The following is a 6,000-nucleotide window of genomic DNA, read 5'->3' on the forward strand; positions in this document are numbered from 1 at the left end:
TGGCAGAAAAATATAAACTGCTAAGATCATACATAGGTAGAAATGGAAGAGATGATTTAAATGGATCACTTTTTCTTTCTATGCTTCTCAGTGTCTCTTTTAGAATTTGGATTCACTATTAGGCAACTCAGCAAGGCCTCTTGGACCATGCTGTGGGATATATTATAACAAGGAGAGTTGTAGCAGTTAACGCTATTGTAGGGAAAATGTCCAGAATCCAAAAGAAGGCATACCTTATTTTATCTATCATATTAACCTTGTTTCTGACAGCTATTGTAGTTGTGGGTTTGATGCAAATAGCCATCTGTATACATGTCTCAACTCCCAAAGAAAGAAAATCTGATTGCTGTAAGAGCTGAAGAAATAGGGCAGACTGACCGGACAAGTTTACGTTAGCAGGTCCCATCTTGTTAATTAGATTGTAAAAAAGCATACCTTTTTTTTCTTTCCTTCTTCTCTTTTCAAATATGTGTTAGACAGCAATTTGTATAATAACACGCCGTCTGTCATTTTGGAGAAGCGAGACAGACTGTATTATCATACCACTGTCACATAGACAATCTTTATAACACTTCCAAAGTTGTTAATTCTCATTTATTCAGAGACTCAAGTTACATGGAAACAAATGCTAATGAAACAAATACAACGAACAACTGCTGTTGTTCATACTCTCTGAATTAAAAGCTTCACTCATTCATACATATATACAGTCATACATACTTATCCAATTCAAAATTTAGCTGGCCAGACCAAGTTTGAACTCCGAACAAATTGAGGCAGATGCCTATCATGCCCATTCTCTTGTTTGGTGAAATAGCTCCAAAGTACACCTGTTTCCATCCATTTTTTAAAAACATCCAACATAGCTTCTTGGGTTCTGACCTGTTACTTTTCCACCAAAATGCCTTATCTAATTAACATGTAAACTCTCTCTTGTTCTGAGAACCACTGTGTTTTGAGAATAGTATCTTGTGTAGTATTAAACAAGTCTTCGTTCTGGTATTTTTAGACATAATAAGCTGAACTCTTCTAAAACGAGTTCTTATACTTTGATGGACTCCTTTGGTACTTGTGTTTTCCATTTTTTATACATGTCCGCTGTGGTTTAATGATTAAGGCAGTAGACTTGGATTGGGAAGTTCCAAATTTCCTTCAAGTCACTGGATTATGTTGGACCAGTCATTTCCATCCCAACCTATCTCATAGAGTTGTAAAAATTTCATGGGATATTTCCATGAAATCCACCTTGAGGAAAGGTGGGATACAGATCTAATGAACAGTACTCATAACTTCATAATTTCACGTATACTTAGATGTAGGTATGTTTGAAACAGACAGTTGGAAATAAATATAAAAGATGTACCAAAAGTCAGGTCATGTAGAAAATTTATTAAGCAATTTTCCTTAAATGTTAATGGGTTGCTATTTTCCTATAAATATTTCCTTAAGAAAACACATTGTGATTGTCCTACAGTGCCTGTTTTGGGTATATCCTATATCTATAATCCTATATATAATAAATTAATATTAATAGCAATGTGAAGACAATTTGAGTTCAATCACTTTTTATATAACTTCTAATAAATGCTAATCAATAATGAAAATACCAAATTTATTTTATTGTATTAAGAAAGTGGACAGATCCATGGGGCTCTGAGTTCTGCTACTCTGTTTTAGATTTAGAGAGGAGCTAATATGGATTTGAATTCAAGTCAGGGTGAATGCTTCTTTGAAGAACAGAATGCTTATGCTTCCTCTGGAGGAAGTGATGGTTCACCCCCTCTTCAAGAAATTAGTACTAGATTCAGAAGTACTGGATACTTTTTGCCCAGTCTCCAGTCTTCTCTTTTTAGGAAAGCTTGATGAGAAACTGATAGACTAGCAGTTCCAAAGGACCAGTGCTTTTTTTTGTAAAATAAAAAGGTGCCGGAACTCACACATGTCATACAACCCACCTTGCCTACCCTACAAGGTTCCATCCAAAAAAGGTGCCGGAACTCCGTTCTCAGCGTTCTATGAGAAAAAAAGCCCTGCAAAGGACCCTTCAGGAATCTGGATTTCTTTCAGTCGCATTCTGTTTGTAGCATTGAGGCAGCACTGATTGGCTTACAATTGGCCTTAGATTATGCCTGGGTTGGCCTTAGAATAGGCATCCATCCTGACCCTGCTTGATCTTTCAGTGGCCTTCAATACACTTAGTCACTGCATCCTCCTGAATTGGTAGAGGTTTAGGACTGGAAGGCATGGTTTTTTCAGTAGCTGTCCTTTCGCCAAGGCTGGTTCCAGAGTGTATTTCTCTCCCTTTGCATTTTTATAGACTTTTAAGTTGCCTCCTTCATTCTAGGTTCATAAACCTTAATGTGGTAGCAGAAACGATCAAACTATAGCAAAACTATGTGTTCACATTTAATATGCATCCTTATGGGAGTTTTACTAAACCAGGACTAATTGCCATCTGTGACATTTGCCTATGGAAAAAAATCAGAAGACGAGACAGTGAATTTTGCAATTTCGATTAGAAATTAGAGTTTCCATCTAATGGTCCACCTTATCTGTGCTGACTGTGTACATTTGTAATTAAAATCAAATATTACAGGTGGCAGAAATACTCTGGCAATTCGAAAGGAAAGCCCAAGGCATGCATCATACACTGAAAAGCTATTATAGAATTTCTACATTAAGAAAAGGATAACATGTAGCAAAAATATGTTGAAATACATTTTTTCCCCAAAATTGATACAGAAAGTGACTTAGAATTGAAAAGGGCAATCTTTTGGAAGAGGAGTGTAAATATTTATAAAGTAGCTTTTATAAAACGGTAGGGGATAAACTGAAGGTAATCTAATCTTTTCTACAATTTATTTGTTCTGCATTTATTTGGAAAAAAACTTCACTTAACAAAGCAGTATACAACATATACTATAGGTTATAATTTTTTAAATTGCATCTACAAAGGTCTTATTGCTTGACCATAAGAAGGTTGTGACAAATTACCAGATTTGGGTTTTTTCCCATTTTCTATTATACAGGTTATTCAGTAATTTCTGGCATCTCTCATCTATTATTCCTTCTCTTGACAAATTCTGTTCATGGTTCGATTCCTTTCCTCATAAGTAAAAGTTCAGTTAACCATTTACTTGCATCCTGAGTTGGATTATTTATCATAGAAGATATAATTCGTATCAGAATCTGATTTATTTCATTTTATTTTTGCAGAAAGTATCTTACTTTCTTCCCTATTGCTTTTTTGTTCTTATATTTATTCAATGACAGTATATTTATTCATTAGTATGTAGTCTTTTCTACATCTGATCCACATCTTGCAGAATCATTTTTATAGATTTATAAGGAATCTGTAACCAGTAACAGATTTAACTAGTATTTTGTGCCCTTCTTCTACAGCTATCATCTTTTTAAATCCAGAACTTAGAATGGAACAAGTTGCCAGTGCATGGAGTCAATTTATAATGTTTCATAGAAGTGCTGAAATTGTTCTAAAACATAGCATTTATCATTTAGAGCAATTATGTACAGTTTCCTCTGTTCAACAGTTCATTCCTATGACTCTTTTTTTAATGCCTAAAGGAACTTAATAACTTTCTACTCCTTGCATAAACAGGGAGAAAATCAGGAGAAACATAAAATGTTTATACAAGGAAATGTATCACGACTCTTCAGATATGAGAATTAATATGGAACTAGATTACAAAATCTGTCTTGAGAGGTGTTTATTTTGTTGTTGTTAGTTGCAAAGTCATGTCCAACCCATCGCGTCCCCATGGACAACATTCCTCCAGGCCTTCCTGTCCTCTACCATCTTCTGGAGTCCATTTAGGCTCACGCCTACTGCTTCAGTGACTCCATCCAGCCACCTCATTCTCTGTTGTCCCCTTCTTCTCTTGCCCTCAATCTTTCCCAGCATTAGGCTCTTCTCCAGTGAGTCCTTCCTTCTCATTAAGTGGCCAAAGTATTCAACTTCAGGATCTGGCCTTCTAAACAGCAGTCAGGGTGGATCCCCTCTAGGACTGACTGGTTTGATCGCCTTGCAGTCCTAGGGACTCACAGGAGTCTTCTCCAGGACCATAGTTCAAAGGCCTCAATTCTTTGGTGCTCAGCCTTTCTTATGGTCCAACTTTCACAGTCATGTGCATAAAACAACAAGAAAAAGCATCCCCTGGACAGAATCTTTAAAAAGAAAGAAACGTGTAAGTTTCCATTGTGGTGTGTAATAACCAAAATATATAGGAAACTCTATCCTAAGTACAGAACCCTGATTTTCTCAGATTTGTTGGTGCAAAGTGCAAAGTTGGTGCCAGATTTGGGTCAACAGATTTCAAGAAAAGATGGGCTTGGACCATTTGTGGGAACGTAACAACTCTAAGATGATGATGTGCTTAATTCTGCCCTTTAATTCTAAGCCTCCTCTTCTACAAATGGCTATATTACAAAATTATAATTGTATAGATTTCATATACCAATGTTATGTACAAACTTGCAACAGCCGTATTAATGCATTATGGTGCTTATGCAGTGCAGAAATCCTTATAAGGAGAAATACTAGTGTGTATGTGGCTTAAATTGTACAAAGGAATGTGCATTGCTACTATAGAATGTACTATTTTATAATTAATGAACAGTAAGCAGGGTGAACTGAACAGTAAGCAGGGTGAACTAGAAATTCAGGTAAATGAGGACGGATATGATATTGTTGCCATTACGGAAACATGGTGGGACGAAACCCACAAATGGAACACACAGCTAGAGTGATTTAAATTATTTAAAAGAAACAGACTAAACAAAAGAGGAGGTGGAGTTGCTCTATATATAAGAAATAACTCTATCTCTACAGAAATAGAGCACAACAATGATGAAAACTGTAAACTTGAATGCATTTGGGTTAATATAAAAGGTGAAAAAAATGACATTGCCATAGGTGTATACTATAGGCCGCCCAACCAAGCAGAGGAAATAGATGAACGTTTTGCTAGTCAGTTAACTAAGGTATGTAGGAAGCGCATCACAATAGTAATGGGGGACTTTAATTACCCTGATATCAACTGGGAGACAAACTCTGCACCAAGTGGAAGATCAAACAGATTCCTGACAAACCTAGCAGACAACTTTCTCTCCCAAAAAGTAGAGAAGGGAACTAGGGGATTAGCCATATTGGATTTAATTCTCACTAACAGAGATGAAATGATAGAAAGTGTCGAAGCCACAGGAACCTTGGGGGGAAGTGATCATGCAATATTGGAATTCAACATTCTGGAAGCACAAGCAATAGAACACTGCCAAACTAGAGTCTTGAACTTTAAAAGAGCTAATTTCAATAAACTTAGAGAGACCTTGGGAAGAATTTCATGGATGAGAATCCTAAAGGGGAAAACAACTCAAGAAGCTTGGGAAATTTTGAAAAGTGAGATAATAAAGGCCCAGTCTAGCACAATACCAACAAAGAAGAAAAACAGCTCTCAAAAGAAACCAGCATGGCTGCATAAACAACTCTCTGATAAATTGAAAGATAAAAAGGACAAGTATAAGAAATGGAAAGAGGGGCACATAACTAAGGCAGAATATCAGCAAATAGCCTGTGCCTGCAAAGCTAAAGTGAGGGAAGGCTAAGGCTCAGAATGAACTAAGGCTTGCGACCAAAGTCAAAAATAACAAAAAAAGCTTCTTTCAACATATAAAAAACAAGAAAAAAGTTAAGGAAATGATTGGTCCATTAGTGGGGGAAAATGGCAAGAAGGTGACAAGCAACAGGGAGAAAGCAGAACTATTTAACTCGTTTTTTGCATCTGTCTTTACACAAAGGGAAAAAACAGTCCAACCTACCAAAACCAGTGCCATAAAAACAGAATAGAAACGCAAGTTAAGATAGACAAGAAAATGGTAAGTGAGCACCTGTCCAGCCTAGACGAGTTCAAATCACCAGGACCAGATGGATTACACCCCAAAGTTCTCAAAAAACTGGCAGACGTGATTTCAGAACCACTGAAG

The sequence above is a fragment of the Vipera ursinii genome (genome assembly GCF_947247035.1).
Source record: "Vipera ursinii genome assembly, chromosome: 1".
NCBI classification, from domain to species: Eukaryota; Metazoa; Chordata; class Lepidosauria; order Squamata; family Viperidae; genus Vipera; species Vipera ursinii.